This window comes from Lepus europaeus, chromosome 13, assembly GCF_033115175.1.
Source record: "Lepus europaeus isolate LE1 chromosome 13, mLepTim1.pri, whole genome shotgun sequence".
Lineage (NCBI taxonomy): Eukaryota > Metazoa > Chordata > Mammalia > Lagomorpha > Leporidae > Lepus > Lepus europaeus.
Window position 1 is genome coordinate 48935801 of NC_084839.1, and position 18922 is coordinate 48954722.

General features: G+C 35.9%; 1 long non-coding RNA gene across 1 annotated transcript in view; it reads right to left on the minus strand.

The window, feature by feature from the left end:
- The window catches only part of LOC133772179 (uncharacterized), a 486159-nt gene extending 468778 nt beyond the window's left edge, over positions 1–17381 (minus strand). Inside the window, exon 1 of the long non-coding RNA XR_009867760.1 lies at positions 17330–17381. This is a non-coding gene — a long non-coding RNA (uncharacterized LOC133772179). The remainder of the gene's footprint in view (positions 1–17329) is intronic.
- Positions 17382–18922: the final 1541 nt, after the last annotated feature.

The window sequence follows — 18922 nt, forward strand, 5'->3', positions numbered from 1 at the left end:
AAAGTTAAGAGGCAACACTTAACAAAGAGGCAGAAAAGGAGAAAATATTTGCAAGGATTAACAGCTAGAACCTATAAAGAAATCACGAAATCCAACAACAAAACAAGTGATTCAGTCAAGAAATGGACAAAAGAAATGAACAGATGTTTTTCAAAGGATGAAATTCAAATGACCAACAGATACATGAAAAAATGCTCAGGACCACTTGCCATCAGGGCAATGCAAATAGAAACCACAATGAAGATTCACCTCACCCTAGATTAGCTATTATTGAAAAATCAAAAAACAATAGATGCTGGTGATGATGTGGGGGAAAATGTACCATGACACACTGCTCGTAAGAATATAAATTAGTATAGCCATTATGGAAGACAGTACAGAGAATCTGAAAGTAGATCTACCATATGATCCAGCATTCCCACTCTGAGAATGCACCTAAATGAGATGAAATCAGCATATGAGCTATTTGTACTCTCATGTGTATTGCAGGTCAATTCACAATAGCTAAGATATAGACTTGACCCAGATGTCCATCAAGTAATGATTGGATAAAGACAGTGTGATATATATTTGTGCTATGGAATACTACTCAGCCATAAAAGGAATGAAATCATGGCTTTTGCAAAAAAAAATGAATGCAAATCTAAACTATTATGCTTAAGCCAGTCCCCAAAAGAGAAATTTCATATATTTTCCCTGATTTGTGGTAAAATATAGAGCACAAAAATGCAATATTTATGGCAAAATTGACATTCTGAGATTTGATCATTGATTACAGCCCTTGTCTATACTTTTGAGAACCAGTGGTTTTTCAACTTCTTATTAAATTATTTATTTGGTAGAGAGTTAAAATTGTGATTATATAATAAAACTGAAATTATGTCATTGCACAATTTTTTAAAAGTTCGCCTCAAATAATCTATTTAAAAGACAGTTAGAAGTACAAAATTGTTAATTCATAAAAAAGATAATTTACAAAAATAAAAATATTATTCAAACTTTACCAAGACATACTTTTCATAAATCGACTGAGTATCTGCATAAACCAAAGAATTTTTGGATGAAGATTATGTACTTATAAATTACATGTCTTCAGATTGTAAAGTACTCCTTCAGATATTAGATGCCAAATTCCATGCAATAAAATACCATGTCCTAAATTCCTGTTTATGAAAATTATTTAGTTGGTGTTTTGCACTGAAGAAATGTATGCATACTATTTTAATTAAGCATTTAATGGTTTTAATTTTAATTGTTTTAATTACATATGGGAATAGTATCATTAATACAATAAAAAACTATAAAAAAAGATCAGGTCAAAGATGGCATTGATAAGAAGGTGCATGTTTTTCCATAAATTAAATTCTATCTGTTCTTCTTGAGTCTGATTTGTTTCTTCTTCACTGAAGTGGCAGATTAAACTTGGCCACAAATTTAAGAGGTAGGTGGAATTCCCTCCAGTTATTTATAATATCCTGCAACTTAAAGAATATGGTACAAGTAACACTGAGCCAATTAGGGTGCCAGATTTGGGGAGGTCTGTCAGCTTCCACCAGGGTCTTTTGAAGCACTAAAGCATGTAAGAAGTCTCACCATCTCCTGGGGAGGTCTTATGAAAACACAAGTACATGAAAAGACTGTATCAGCTGCTGAGCTCTTTCAACATGTCACCCTTATAACCTCACAAGTCAAGTCATCTTGTTTCTTAATATCAGCCTAATTTCCAGCTATCATCCAATGACCTTGGTGGTGAATGAATATAATGCAACACTCAGTGAGGTGAGAATTCACTGCTCAAATCCCAGACCTACAAATTAATGAAATTTCATAAATGTTTTTATTGAAAGACATAATTTTTGTGGATAGCTTTGTTTTTAAGAGATTTATTTATTTGAAAGTCAGAGTTACAGAGAGAGAGAAGGAGCGGCAGAGAGAGAGAGAGAAAGAGAGAGAGAGAGAGTTTTCCATGTACTAGTTCACTCACCAATGGGCTGCAATGGCTGCAGCTGTGCCAATTCAAAGTCAGGAGGCAGGAGTTCCTTCCAGGTCTCCCATGTGGGTACAGAGGCCCACGTACTTGGGGGCCATCTTCTGCTTCCCCAGGCCATAGCAGAGAGCTGGATCAGAAGTGGAACAGCTGGGACTCGAACCAGCACTCATATGGGATGTGGGCACTGCAGGCCATGGCTTTACCTGCTACATCACAGCGCCAGCCCCAATGGGTAGCTTTTTTTATACAGCAGTGTATCCCTGGTTATATATCATTTGTGTCTCAGTCACAAAAGTTACTCAGATATTTTGTATCATAAATGGTTGCTAAGAAATAGATTTACTTGTATTTTATCTATCATTTATTATGTATATTCCATATTCTAGAGATGATACTTTGTATATGTTGTCTTATTCAATCCTGAAAACATAAGTTAAAAACAATGTCAATTAGAGAGAGAGCGGCAAGATGGCGGAATAGGCAGGGAGCACACTATTAGCCCGGGGAAGAGACAGGTTAATATAAGTGGAGATACTGCAGGGTCAAGGAAGAGTAGGGGAAGAAACAGCAGAGGAAACTCTTCCGGAACTAGTGATTCACAGTGGACCTGCGTGGAGAGCGTGGGAGCCCAAGTTCGGGACACCAGCGGCAGAATCAACACACCAGCGCTGGAACACGAGGTGAGCCGAACATCAATAGCCCGAGACACCAGCGGAAAAGCAGAAAGAGGAGACTAGAGGGAACGAGGCTTGAAACTCCGTGGGGAAAAGTTCACCAGGCTAACTAGAAGAGAGAGAGGAAAAAAAAAAAGTGACCGATACGGACCCGAGTTTCTCTCTCTCTGCTCACCCTTCAAAGGCGAGCAAGACAAAGAGCAGGCACCATTTTGGAGATACGTCATAAGCAGGGCGACCTCAGGTCTGCACCAGCCCTGAGCCTAGCAGAAAAACCTGACTCTGGGGGGAGGGGTGAAATAACAGGAGATTAGCATCTAACTTGGCAACCCAGTGGGAGACTGCAGGAGAATTGGAGCCCACACTGAGGGCAGCACAGATTCCCTGTGTGGTCCTTGGGAAAGAGCTTCTGTGGGTATATCATTTGCCTAACTACCTCCAATTACCTTCAGCTGTGCGGAATTACTTCCCTTTTGAATCAAAAAAAGAGAGATTTACCACACCTAACCTGGGAGTGTCATCTTTCACACACCCTCAGCTCTCAGTCCACACTCATCTCAAGCCTCTAAGGCGCCACCGAAAGCAGACAGTCCACTTAATCTAGAGCCATAGTGTAACAAGAAACAACACCACAGTGAAGAAACCAAATATCTCCAACATGCCAAACAACAAACGCAAAAACCGAGGTAACAAGAACAAGGAAGACACTATGACGCCCCCAAATGAAAAAGATACCCCAATTCAAGATTATGAAGATGATGAGATAGAAGAAATGCAAGAAGAGGATCTCAAAAATTTGATAAGAACATTAAGAAGTTCTCAAAAACAAATTCTTGAAATACAGAAATCCATAATGGACAAGATAGAAAATCTCTCTCGTGAAAATGAAATATTAAGGAGGAATCAAAATGAAATGAAACAACTAGTAGAACAAGAAACGGTGATAGTGACGAGAAATCATAATGAAATGAAGAATTCAATAGATCAAATGACAAACACATTAGAGAGCCTTAAAAACAGAATGGGCGAAGCAGAGGAGAGAATATCAGACTTAGAAGACAGAAAACAGGAAAGGAAACAGGCAAACCAAAGAAAAGAAGAAGAAATTAGAAATCTAAAAAATATTGTCGGGAATCTACAGGATACTATTAAAAAACCCAACATTTGGGTTCTAGGAGTTCCTGAAGGCATGGAGAGGGAGAAAGGATTAGAAGGCATTTTCAGTGACATACTAGCAGAAAATTTCCCAGGTTTGGAGAAGGACAGAGGCATCTTAGTACAGGAAGCTTATAGAACCCCTAATAAACATGACCAAAAGAGATCCTCACCACGACATGTTGTAATCAAACTCACCACAGTGAAACATAAAGAAAAGATCCTAAAATGTGCAAGAGAGAAACGCCAGATTACTCTCAGAGGATCTCCAATTAGACTCACAGCAGACTTCTCATCAGAAACCCTACAAGCTAGAAGGGAATGGCGAGACATATCCCAGGTACTAAGAGAGAAAAACTGCCAGCCCAGAATATTATATCCTGCAAAGCTCTCATTTGTGAATGAAGGTGAAATTAAGACTTTTCATAGCAAACAGAAACTGAAAGAATTTGTTGCCACTCATCCTGCCCTGCAAAAGATGCTTAAAGATGTGTTACACACAGAAACACAGAAACTTGGTCACCAATATGAAAGAAGGTAAAGGAAGGAAACCTCATAGCAAAAGATCACAGGAAGCTCAATTTCTCTTTGACATAGAATTAAACTCTGATGCTCTGTTAAAGCAATGTGTTAAAGTAATCTATTATGTTCTCTTGATGTCTGTTAAATTCTAATTGTTCAAAAACAGATGAATTTTTATTAAGAGCTATGGGTTATTTAAATATGTGCTTATTTTCAAAGATTTGAATAATCACCTGTGACAATGATCAAATTTGGTCTATATTATGTCATGATTTTAAGGAATCTTATTTCAACCAGATATTTTGGATTTTGAGCCTTCTTGGCATTCTTGACAGGCATTCAAAAAATCAAAGTTTCAAACATCTGGTCTCTAAAATTTCCAGTAAATCCTGGACTTTGGTTTTTCCAATTTGGGCTCAACTGAAAAAATCGAAGGACCTATGTCTCTCATCTTATAGAGACACCAACTAATCAGTCTATTTGGAGTATATTAGAAGTACTGTCAAAATGTGATGTGGTACCAAACTTTAAGTTTCTATAATGGAAAATGCTATTAATACAAATGTTTGAGAATTAAAAAGTCTAATGATCTTGTGTTACTAGACATGATAGTTATATTAATGAGAAAGCCCCAGAGGCCTAAAGGGTTAAATAATTGTAAAATCCTACAGGTGCTTTCAAAAATACTGTGAAGTAAGCAAGTGCCTCTTGTTGGTTGATGAGTTTATAATTTTAAACATGGCGACTTAAAGTCTTTTGTCATCCACAGTTATATATGATTTGCTGCTCATAAAACTAAAACGTTGTTGGTTCTGTGTTTGGCTGTCCTCCTATAGGTTCCTATGGACTTTTTCCAGCCACTTCTATTGTATTCAGTACTTTGGGATGGCTCTGTAAACAGATGAAGCCAATAATGTATTAACAGTACCAACTCAGAAGAAGTATGGTTAACTGAGGTTACCAAAAACAAAAAGCAATTCAAATCAATTGGCAATCTACAAAAAGAGTTAAAGATTTTAAAAGCTATTATTAAAATTGCTATATTGGTCTATTATGCTATGTTATATGTGTGTACATATTGTATGTCCACATGGGGAAATTTTATTAAGAGTTTTATTTTAAATGGCTTATAGATAAGATTGTCCATAAATTTAAGCTGCTAAAATCATTCAAAGATACATTTTAATTTGTGTGACCTGAATCTGTGTATCATATGTTTTACTTGTTGGTAGAAAGAAACTAAAAACATTTTATATGGTTGTGCTTAAGTTTACTGGTTAAACAAACTATACCATGTTAGATATTTAAGAGGTGTTTTCAAATACATGATTCTTAAAATTTATAGAAGGCATTGGACCTTCTGGTAAATGTTTTCTTAAGTTGTTATCTAATGGTTGAAACTGTTTGCTAAGTATTCATGTGATATTGCTATTGTCAGCAAGCGATCTAGGACTTGCTCCCTCATTTCTCTATTCTAAGCCCAACTTGTTCTTTCATTTCTCTATTCTCTTCAAGGTAGGAAACTAATTCTATTATGAAGGAATCTGTAGGACGCACAATTTAATCTTTAGACCTTATAAAAGAGATGGCTAACATTTTTCTGTAATAGCATAGCCAAAATAAGAACTTAAATAATAATCTCATAGCTAGATGCACTTCGCCTTCAGCGAAGTATACAGTAAGTAGAAAAAAACCTCCCTTTCAGACCAAAGGGAAAGAAAGTTTTAAAGTGAGAATATAATTTTCCTCATGGGCATTGTCTACCTTAGAAAAACTACTACAGAACATGCCTGTGACTGTAGACTTGTAGTTCAGGCCACCGAAGATTAGAGATGGGACACGGGCATTCCCTTGACTTGCATCCTCTGGTCTGCTTTAACACAAACCAGGAGGAAAAGAAAGCTAGGCATCAGAAGCAATGGGTGGCAGGCCTATTAATGGCTGATCTGTACAGTGATCTGCCCTCAAGGAGACCCAACAGGCCAGTCCACTGCAGTGGCTTTCAAAGTGGTAAGCCTGGGCTTCAGCAGAAGTCAGCTTGTGAAGAGCCCTGGCAGCTCTGCCAAGAGTTGGATCACTGGAAATGGACCTGCCCTGGAGTCGAAGGATGCCCAGGTCAGAGCCACAGATCTTATTGGCTCTAAGCTGAAAAGCCCTTCACTCAGCCCAGCTTCCAAAGTGACCACTGCAGCTGAGAGGATGGTCAAGTAGGGTCAGCAACATTGCAGGCTGAACTGTAAATTTCTTGTTAGAGATGCCACCTGCCTTTACCTGGCCAGCTCTCCTCCCAGGCCAGCCAAGTAATGAAAGTCAACAGAGTGCCTTCCCCTAGGAGGTTCACACCTCCCTTAGGATATACCCCATGTAAAGAGATAGATAAGTCTTGGCCTCTGAACTTACAAGGCCTAAAGCCCACCAGATTATTATCAAGCCCCTTCTATCGGGTTCTATTTGCCTCTCAATCAGAAAAATTACTTGTAGCTTAGACAGCACCTTTCTTAGCTCCTCTAATAATGACTCTGTCCTTTGTTCTAGGCCCTGTCTAGCGTACTTGGGCCTCATTCCTTTGTAATCATAACCTCTACTCTACCACCAATGGCTCTACTCCCAACCTGTGTGTACTGATGGTCCTCTTCCCCACTTAATGCTGTATAATTGTTCAAACCTGGTAAATGCCACTCTTAGGATCATTGGTTACTATCCTCACTCTGTCTTTTATGACCTTGTCTAAATATGATCAGAGTCAGCGAACTTGGAAGGCAGCCTAGGGTGGTTACTGGCGCCATAACTAGAGTGTCAATTTGTTGGGTCAACAACAGGAGCCACTGTGCACTTGCTCCTCATGTGGGATCTCTGTCCTTAATGTGCTGTACATTTTGATTTAATGCTATAACTAGTACTCAAACAGGATGTTTCACTTTGTGTTTCTATGTGGGTGCAAACTGTTGAAATCTTTATGCTAAATTGATCTTCTGTATATAAAGAGAATTGAAAATGAATCTTGATGCAAATGGAAGGGGAGAGGGAGTGGGAGAGGGGAGGGTTGCGGGTGGGAGGGAAGTTATGGGAGGGGGAAGCCATTGTAATCCATAAGCTGTACACTGGAAATTTATATTCATTAAATAAAATTTAAAAAAAAATAAATAAAAATAAAAAAGAAAACAATGTCAATTAATTATCAATGTTTCGTGGTGACAAATGTGTCTTCCATACTCTGTGATTCTAGGCATGGGACTTGGTGAATCACATTTTCAGACTCACTTTCTAGTTGGATTGTGATTAGGTTTTGCCATTAGGAGGCACAAGAGAGAGACCACAAGGTAGGAAAAGGAAAGGAGTATGGATTTGTCGAGAGTATGAATTTCAGAATTTCCAAAATGAGCCTCAGAATACTCTTGGAAATATCAGAAGGGGCAATCACCTGTGCACGTCCTCAATGTTTTTAGTACTAACCCTATAGGGACCCTCAATGTTTTTATCACTAGCTCTATAGAGATCCTCATCCAAGCTCCAAAGATGTGCTTTGTAAATATGCATGTCAAGATACTTAACAAATACATGATACACTACAGGTAAACTTCAATTTCTTCTCTTTCCAGTAAAGATTCTTGCCCTCCAAAGGAACCCCTTCCATAAGGCTAGTAGACATTTCTTATTTAAGAGCTATTATTAAGGCCTATTTTATCAAAAATTATATATAAATATCGATAAAAGCATCATAATGCACCATGTTTGTCCAATGATTTAACTGGCTCATTGTACCCACAATTTCTCTCATCATCTTAAACCTATCAGTTAGAATGTAAACTTATGAACTGTTTCTTTTATCTGATATATAGAATTCCATTATATATACGTGCATATATATATACATGTGCATATATATAGATATATATTCAAATTATTGCTTCTGCCGGTTTTCATTTCAGAAATCCTGTCATTTACTAGGTTGAAGAAAAATAATTCACTTTTCTGAGACCAATGTTTTTATTTAATTGAAAAATACATTTTTCTGTTTTCTTTTTGCTATGTAATCATTTTCTAGGAGTGATAAGAAACTGTCATAGCCAAAGGTTCCAAATGTCAAGTTTCCATTAAAGCAAAACATATATCCCCCGAAGAAGACCTTCTTGTATAGTGCCCTGAGGATTTTGTGTCTTGAGGTCATTGTGCCACCTCTAAAGTCACTGGCTCAGATATAGCAAGAAAAGTGTTCAACACAACTGAAAATTTCACCTCTGAAACAGATATGTCAACTGATTGCTTGCAGTGTCTTTTCCAGCCTTGGCTAATAACACTTTACTTACCCTAAATAGAAACCATACAAAACATCGACTGCAAGATCTCCTGATACCAAATTCTACCTCTTTTGAGAAGGAACAGCTGCAAAATGGTTGCATTGGATTGAAATATAACACGCGGCTTTCAACATTGATCAAATTCTAAATATTGGCAGAAGTAAATGAACACGCTAGTCTTAGCAAATGTATTTCCTTTCAGGTAGCTATTTAGCCCAGTTTGTCCATGACAATCATAGTTCCCTTGGGCTTTGACTTTGGAAGTGTGAGACGAAAAAAAAAATCCAAATTGGAATAATGAATAAAAATATTGTTTCAAGCACAAATTATTTAATCCCAGTGTTACAATGTATTACACAGTTGCCTTCTCTATGTCGTGGTAAAAAACTATTGAATAGTTGACTACGGCACCATTCCCATAAAACTTACAAAAAGCTTTAGAGTTCACTGATACTGCAAAGTGATCACAAAATCAATTGTTCAAATCAGGGCATTTTAATAGTGATAAGGGAATACTACAAATAATTGTACCAAGAAAATGAAAATGGAATGTGCTTCTGATAGCTTGAAAATATTGAACATTCCTCTCTGTGCTAGAACAAGTTTATACTGTACATTAATGTAAGTCAATTAATCCTCACAAGAGCACTATATTGTTGATGCCATCATTTCCATTTTACAGACAAAAAAATGAATAGCAAAGAGGTTGAATGGCTTACTTTAAATATACCACATACCTGATCATTAATGTTTGTGGTTTAAATCTAAAGTTTCTAATTCTTGATCATAAGTTTTAACTGCTTCATTCTATTTTCACTCTAGATCAATAACATATCCTACCAAAGAATAAATAACAAAGCACTTACAGGATGATTTTAGTGGTTTTAAGGGATTTAACTACTAAAAAACTTTTCTCCCACCTGTTTAAAATGGTGCAATCTTCATTTTGCATAGAGAAAATTTTAAAGGAAGTAAAAACAACAACAACTAACTGGGGGTAAGAGAAAACACAAGTACTTTCTCCAAAGTGGTTCAATTAAAATATATTTATTGAACAAAAGTAATCCCTCATAATTCAAGATTACATATTTACAAATTTTCCTAGTAGATCAACATATTTGTAAACTTCAAACTAACTATTTGGGGGGCCCAGCACTGTGGCACAGCGGGTAAAGCCGCCACCTGCAGTACTGGCCTCCCACATGTGCGCCGCCTTAAGTCCTGGCTGCTCCATTTCTGATCCAGCTCTCTGCTATGGCCTGGGATAGCAGTAGAAGATGGCCCAAGTCCTTGGGCCCCTGCACCCATGTGGGAGACCTGGAGGAAGCTCCTGGCTTCTGGCTTCAGATCTGTGCAGCTCTGTCCATTGTGGCCATCTGGGGAGCAAACCAGCAGTAGGAAGGCCTTTCTCTCTCTGCCTCTCCTTCTCTGTGTAACTCAAAAAAATAATAAATCTTTAAATAAATATGGGTGCACATTTGTAATCATTTGTGGAAATGAACTGAGCAGTGAAAAATGTGTTGCTTGCTATGCATGTTCCCAGAGGAGATCAAATCAAGCAGCAATGGTCTCTTCTTGCTTCCTCTGTCAGTGCACACGTCCTTCCAGTGGTCTGTTTAGTGTGCAGCATTCTCACATTGTCATATTTTGGTCAAAACAAAAAAAAGAGGGTTTCCCTGCTCTTTCCTGATACTTCAATGGTATAAGTAATGAACCTCTATAAACCCTCTAGGTTTTGTTATGTGGTATAATCTGTTCTAATACCCAAGACAGTTTTTAGTGGGAGTTCCATCTGTCTCTGCAGGTAGTCCTAACGTTAATATACATTTTGTCCTTCAATGATATTATGTACTTTATATAGCAGATCTACCCTAATTTTGAGGAATAAGGTACACAAAAGACAGATTTCAGAAAAGGAATAAGAATGGTGTGTGCTGAGCTAAGTTTCTGAGCTAAAGATTGTACTGTGGCCTTTAGCTAGTTGAGGTATATTTACCCAACATGCTAGTAAAACACTGTGTACATAACATTAGAATGATAGGTTGCATTTTACTTCTGTCTTTAACTACTGCTCTATATTTCTTCAGTCTCTGATTCCTTTCTTTTTCCTGCTGAGAAGATAGGTAGAATTTATAGACATTTTGCAACTTTTCCAGAACAACAAGAATTTATCAAAACGAAAACCTGGCATATAGCCAGAGTGCTTCTTTCAAACCACAAAACATCCAAATCTGCAGGGGTTAGAATCTAAACTCTTGATCTAAACACATGTAGGTCTTTGTAATGCTCTTTAAGTAACACACTGTTAACTAGCCCTAGGCATGAATTTTTACCAGGCCTAAAAACACACACAGATACACAGAGGCATCAGTCATCCTGGAACTCTTTCTAGTTTACAGGTCAATCCCTTAGGTCTCTCCAGACCATTAAGGCAAGTCTAACACTTACATCTCACTCTAAATTACAAAACCACCCACTACAAAATGGAACAGATGCCACCATCAAAACGTGTGTAAATCCCCCAATATCATCCAGAATTTCTCTACAATTTCTATTTTGATCAAAAAAGCTGGCACATGCCCTTGCTCCCATTATAAAGTTTGTTAAATGGGGTTCAAAAAAAAAACCTTTCCAGACATAACTTAAAATGCTTGAATTAAGAGCATCATTACCCAATATTTTTAGATCGAAGACTTGCTCAGATTCAACATTCAATTCAATATTGCTCACAGAAGTAGGTAGAGAGGCCTCCACTGCCATACTGTTTATGTATAATAAGGCATAGATTTATTTTCTGTAGCATATCTTCACAGAAAAAGTTTAACTTGTTAAATATAAAGCGTTTAACATTAAATATGCATTCATGATATTTTTGGTTTCTTTATGTAAGTAGCAATAGAGAAAAGCAAAAAGGAATGTGATATATGGGATAAGAAATATCAAGTGAGTACTTTAATTTTTGATATTTGAAATACTGAATCAGACAAGTTACAGAATTTAAAATCAACAACAGAGGATTCATTACAATATATTAGCTATTACTTGCTAGGTGACCTTGGGCAAGTTGCTAAGGATTTCTAAGTTTTGACTGCCTCATCTGTAAGATGCACCTTATTGAATATAGTATATTTCTAATATTATGCATAGTGTCATATACATGAACAATCTTCAATAAAGAAGAATTGTTATCATCATTCAATAATGATAATAATCCCAAAATGTCAAAATTTCCTGGTAAAAACATTGTGTGAATCCTTAAAGTGATAAAGGTAGATGACTGTTTTCTCTATTTTGTGTAAAAGCTATATGATAGGAGAATTTGTCACTGGATATATTCATTTACTTGACTACTTTCTAATTTTAAGATTACTTCAAATTTAAACTACTTTTTAACTTTAATAAATGAGAAAAAAAAAACAATGTGTAACTTATGGCCTGAGCTAGTAATGTGAATCTTAAGAAAATGTCTATTCTCTCCCAAAAGTTAAAGTATATGGCAACAATTCTACTTGAAAAAAAAAAATCCAGTGCATGTAAGTTGCAAACTTTCAAAAGAAATTAGGATCTACAGAGAATATTTGTTCTTTGTATAAACTACTTTTAATTCCATGTTTTATCCTGCTAAAATAAGGGTTATTCTAACCCCAATGGAGTACAAAGAGATTCAGATGGTTTTATCATCTCTTTTAAATTATCTTTCTCTGCTTTTATACAATGGGATAAAATTTGCTCCTTAAATGAATAAGACATCAAATTGGAACTTGATAAAATAGTTTGAGCCATTGGATACAGGCTATATAAAATTATTTGACCCTTGTCTTTTTTTTTTTTTTTTTTTTAGCTTACTTTAGTTTCAGTAGTATTTTACATTACTTGTGTTTCAAATCAGGTATTTTTTTGCAACTTCACAATTTATGTAGAGCAATTCTCCTACTGCTCTTATGAAATGTTGCTAATTTCAAGGTAGGATCAAGTCTATATTAATCCTTATTTTGAATTTGCATAATTTAGTGGGCTGGGCACTTAGAAATCCAGCTTTAATACCAGACATAACCTTCCACCCTGATCACTGCCATAAATCACACATCTTTGAGTTTTTATTTGCAACTGTTGCTCTGTCATGTAGGAAGTGCTAATGTAGTTGAATTGAAAGACAATGAGTTTGGACTTTAGAAATATTAAGCCTCAATCCCAAAACAATACTGTATTTTTTATGTTAACTTCATTGTCCCAATTAGTAAATGTGGAAATGCCTCTCTTGCATAACTGTTATCATTATGAAGTAATGTTATCAATGGAAAGTGAGTCTTGCTAAACTGAACATATTTTTAAATTCTCCAGAATTTCAGTACATTTTCTATCTTTACTTGTACATGTATTACTCACATAGATTTAGATAAAAAATATCTTCCACATGAAAGTTTTCATTAAAATACAGTATTAGTGAAAGCTAAATAAAAAAATATTATTCAAGAGTAAATTAAACCACACTGGTACAACTAATGTGCTCAACAATATGTTATATTAGCTGATGATTGACATCTTTATATTGTTCTAGACTTCTTCATTGAAGTCCTTTCTGGTATAGCTTAATATTGTTTAAATATGTTAGATACTTTTTCTCTTGAGGTCAAGTAATATATATTTTTCTTCTTTTGAATCCTTAAAGTATCTGGTTCAGTATGGGGAATAACAAGAGAATAGGCATTAGTTAAGTAGTTCAAATTCTAACACTCCTATTAAACTCAAAATGTTAGATTTAACATAAAACTTATATAATCATTATGCTTAGTGAAATAAGCCAGTCCCAAAAAGACAAATACCCTATGTTTTCCCTGATCTGAGGTAACTGATACAGAATACCAGAAATGTAAAGGAATGCATGAAACAGATATTTTGAGATCATCTCTTCCGTTGAAGAACAATGTCTTCTTTTAAATTTCTTCATAGTATTTGTTGAACACTTTTATTTAAGGTAGGGTTAACTAAAAATAGATATTTGTAAAAATTAGGAGTGAGAATGTGAGAGGGAGGAGGAGGAAGGGTTGGAGTGTGAGCAGGAGGGAAGGAAGGGGGCGAAGTGTCACTATGCTCCTAAAGCTGTATATATGGAACACATGAAACTTGTATGACTGAAATAAAAATCTTAAAAAGCAGGAATTTAAAAAAAATAATAATTTATCTCTTTCTTGGAAATATTCTACACTTAAGATGCCAGTTTTTATACTGTAAAGGTTGAACTGGGATGCAATTTCCTTCTCTTACTATGCCTTATCTTACTTTCCTTATCTTACTATGCCTTTTCTTGAACTTCTGACATTAGCTGTCACTCACTGTCTGAAGAGCTGACTCTAAGAATGAACCAATATTTCAGATCAGGACAAATATAAGTTGTGTTGCACGAGGTAATGTGGCTCTTTACCTCCCAAAAGGTTACCTTTCCATGAGCTCACTCTTTAGGAGAAGAGAGATTTCCCTGAAAGAGCATTTTACTAGTCAACACCATTTTGCATTTCAGTTTTCAATACACTGAAAATTCATGTAGTCACACCAGAAAGCATAAAACTAGTTCTCTTGGAATCTCAAACACAGCAGTGAAAAACAAAAGTGTTATTCCAGGTTTGAACTTCTTGTGAGAAAAGGGAAAAAGGAAAAGTGAAAAATGAAGAATTTTAAAAGATGGCATCAAGAGAAAGAGGAATTATTGTGAAACTTGAGGAAATAGCATATTTCCAGAGTATAAAGCACAACTGTTTATAGCCTTAATGACAGGATTTTTCAGAGTTGCTTATAATGTCTAATATTGACAAAGTATATATTAAATGAGTCCTTTTAAGTCAGGGAATCACAGTCATATAGAATTTATTAGCCTTAAAGCAATCTATTTTTCCAATGGAAGTAAGAAAGTGGGACCTAGACGTCCTAACTGAAGTGCACCTTCTAGATCCTCTCCATGTTCTTTTTCCTTTTGACAGTACACAACTGAGTCACATATTAATCAGGATGGTGAGGCTAATCATAAGTTTTTGTTAAAAATATGAATTTTATGTAAAAAAATCAACAAAAATGACCTATTGTGCAATAAAAACAAATAATTAAGCCACTTACTTTTAGGCTTGAAAATTCCATAATTCCCAGTGCTGAATCTTCAACCAGAATTGACTAAATCTAGCCCAACTGGACTAAAGTAAACCATAACTTCCACCTTCTAAGAATAAAAGAAATAGTGACTTTCTAGAGTATTTCATCTGAGTAAGACAGAATTCTGCTGAACTAAGAAGCAGGGCATGGATTACAACTATAAGCAGGTAAGAGTGAAATTAGATTGATCTCCACCTGAGAACAGACAACCATGCCCCTGTCCCAAATGCACACAGTTGGATAAGAGGTAGAAGGAAAATTATCGAAGGCAGGATGATTCCTTGCACATCTTGGTAAACTCTTACACTTTACCTCACATCTCTTCTTGATGAAGAGTTACTGTATGTTGTGTATCTCCCTGTGTAAAATGAAGATCCTTTTGCTTAATTTGCAATGGACTAAAAGGGAGCATTCAATTCTTACTAACCAATGAACCAGTGCAGAAACTTAAGTCCATCATGCTTTTTTTGACATTTAAATGATCATCAGTTTAGTTTTAGCCTAATATTTATAAGAGCAATCTGAAAATGGAGTATCTTCACAGGACAACGTAGAGGAAAGAGAAGAGGCTCTCACAGAGAGAAAACTGAGGTTTTCTATTTTCATAAAAATAATATTATCTTCATTAATACAATATTGTAAGTAGTAAACTGAATAAAATTTGAATTCTTTTAAAAGTTTGCATTCAAGGGCCACAGTGATGGCATAGCAGATAAAGTCACCATCTTTGATGCCAGCATCTGTTCATGTCACGGCTGCTCTACTTCTCGTCCAGCTCCCTGCTATTGTCTGGGAAAAGCAGCAGAAATAGGTCCAAGTGCTTGGGTCCTTGCCATACATGTGGGAGACCCAGATGAAGCTCTTGAATCCTGGCTTCAATCTAGCTCAGCTCTGACCCTTGCAACCATCTAGGGAGTGAATCAGCAGATGGAAGCTCTCTCTGTCTCTCCCTCTCTCTAACTTTTACTTTCAAATAAATAAATGAGTCTTTTAAAAATTTTGCATTTGGAAGTCATTCAAAATGTGTAGGAAATTTTCAATAGTTGAGGCAGAGTTGGAACAGACACAGAACAGACAAAATATCCAGCCTGAGACTTTAGCATATGCTTTGTTTTTGAAATCTTTTAACCATCTGGATCTGATCTATGTAGTACAAATGACTTGGGAAAATTAATACTACATAAATTCAACCTCTAACATGTTCCATTTTTGAGCTTTACATTATTTAACAGAGTCCTAAATTTTAGGTAAAAAAACAATCCTTGTCAAAAAGTTGAATATGAATATGCATTATAAGTTTTTGTTCGCCCCCTGGTATCTATCTGCCTTCCTGATGTGTAATCACATCTCCTCCAAGGAACAAAATTGGCAATACGTTCTGCTGAAAACTTCATTTCCCTTGATTTATGACTAGTAAGACAACCTGCCATTGGCAGCTAAGGTTAGTGTCCTCACTTCTATCTAAATGAGACATAGTTGGCAGCAAATGCAGATGAAGACTGAGATGGGGGCAGGGAACTAAAAAGGGATACAGTAAAGGCTGGAAAGAGAGAACATAGAGATAGAGGGAATAATGAATAAATAAAGAGAAAATAAAACAAGAAGTTTGGTGTAACAGGAAAAAAAAAAAAAACCACAGGCTCTCTGCTCCTCACCTCAGGATAATTTAGAAATAATATTTAATCTCATTGTCCTCATGTGTAATTCCAAGATTAGACCCTACCTGACCGAATTCCTAGGATTGCTCTAAGAACCAAATGTGTCAAAACACCATAAATATACATACTCAAACATTTTAATCTCTATTACACGCAATTTCTTTTGAGTCTCAGACTGGATTCCAGTTTCTCAATCAATTTGCTTTCACAAAACCATGCTCGTAAGTAAATATACACGTACATATACAGATGAATATGAAAATAAGGCATTAACAGCTTCACTCTGATTTCCAAGGAGCAGGTAGGAAGAAATAAGAATCTTAAAAAAAAAAAAAAAAAGACATAGCCTAGCATCTTAACCACTGAAGCCCATGCTGTATATGCGCCCCCTGCAGAAATTCTCCTAAGCTGTGAGTTCCAGAGAGGACTCCCAATGCCCTTAGAGTAAAAGACAAACTGAAAGCCAATGGCAGAATTTAGTAGAGAAATAATTATCTGGACAGTGAATGTCTCTAAGCAGGTGTGCAAACATTCAGCTGACACTGTCTTATTACTGTCTTTCACCCATCTATCATATATGCCTGAACTCCAAAACAATCAAACTTTAGATGCTGGTCACAAGAATATTCCAAATGACTGTACTGCACAGCTGGATAGTCTGAGTAGTTTTTTTTTTTTTTTTTTTATGTTTGACTAAAGCAAGGTAAGAATGTTTCAACACCACAGTTGTATTGCTGACTTAAATTTCATGGCTGGTCCCAGTCTCCATTCAGTTGAAGGATGGCCATTGAGAAAATGTAATTTCTTTCACTTGGTACAGAAAACTATGAAAGGATACATGTGGCATCATAAAAGTAAAAAAATAGCATATCAAAAACAAATTTTACCTACTTGGAATCTCCATCCCTCTTGTTCCAGAGCTTCTTGTCCAGGGGTGACGAACCTGGAAGAGAACATGAGGGATTATACATGGATTGTAAAAGGAAAAAAAACAATGTCTATACCTTCCCACTCCTTGTAATTTATTTCAACTTTAGCCTTCAGTTCAATATATGGAAATTACAGGTTTTTTAGAGTACATTGTCTTTGAGCTTTCTAAGTTGGAGAAAAACTAGAGAATAAAACATGGTAAAATTTTTTAGGACCACACTAATTCAGATTAGAGTCAATGTTGGCATAAACAGAAACAGACATATCCCTAATTATATACAGCTCTTAATTTTGGGGGGGGTTAATGTTTGACAGAAAAATCACTTTATAATAATAGGCATTTAAAAAAAATCATTAAAGTAACAATGTCTTTTTACCTGCATTCATTTTGCTTATCCAACAATTCTTTCTCTAAGATTGAATTGCTTTTATATTTGAATTATTATATAAAGGGGTTATATTTCAAATCCTATTTTCTCAATAACTTGTCTCACTTATTAGAATACAGTTATGTGTACTATGTGTGAGAAAATTATAAAACTGACATTGCAAACAAATATTATCATTGCTAGATTTTCACTAAGTCACTATGAACTTCCCAATTAATGAAGACTCAAATCCTTAACACATAATTTGTTGGACTTTCAGAGCGCTTCCATTTTCTGGCTACAGGAAAAATCCTTTATGCCACTACTTTTCTCTAGAGCTGTACTGTTAACTCTAGGTGTGCAATGAACAAAGAGTTTTGACAAGTCCATGGCTTTGCATAGCCTGTTTCTTGGCCTGGAATGCTGGATTCCAAATCCTTGTCTTTTCCAGTAAGGCTATTGCTCATTTTCTTCTCTCTAGTGGCAGCAACTTTTCCTTTGAAGCCTTGCCCAGTCTCTGAGAGAAAGAGAACTGTCAGTATTCTGGTCACACACCACATCTGTCTATTATAGTACTCCGTATGGTTCCCTGTGATTAGTTTCCCTGTGTCTGTTTCACGCAGCAACTGAGCTTAACAAGGACAAACAGACTCTCCAGCTTTTTAGCCTATGACAAACACCAAGACTAAACTCCCGATAGTATACTTTGGAGAATTATGATTTTAAGATTTTTAAATTGAAACCTCAATTACAATGTCATTCATGACTCTAAATTATAGGTGACTAGTGAGGATGAATGCTATATCTGCATTTTACACAAAGATGGTTGGATTCTGAAGAAGAGTTCAAAATAGTAGGGATTTCTCTATAGTGAGAATCTACCCATTAGAAGCACCCCTTGGGTAGCTATCTGTGCCCTTCCAATTTTACCTCCACCAAAGGTAGCATTTGACAAAGGACTACATTACTTGGAAAGATAAATTAGGAGGAAGAACAGAATTTTGAGATCAAAAGAGAAATATATAATGGGAAAATTTACTGTATATTACCATTTCCAAAGATAGTCTATAATAGGAGAAAAACCTTCTGCAGTGATATATTTAGAGGGTGAAATAAAATGCTTGGGGCATTGAAGATAAATGTTTTAATAGGAAGCAGAGAGACTATGTAAAATAGTTTAGAGATT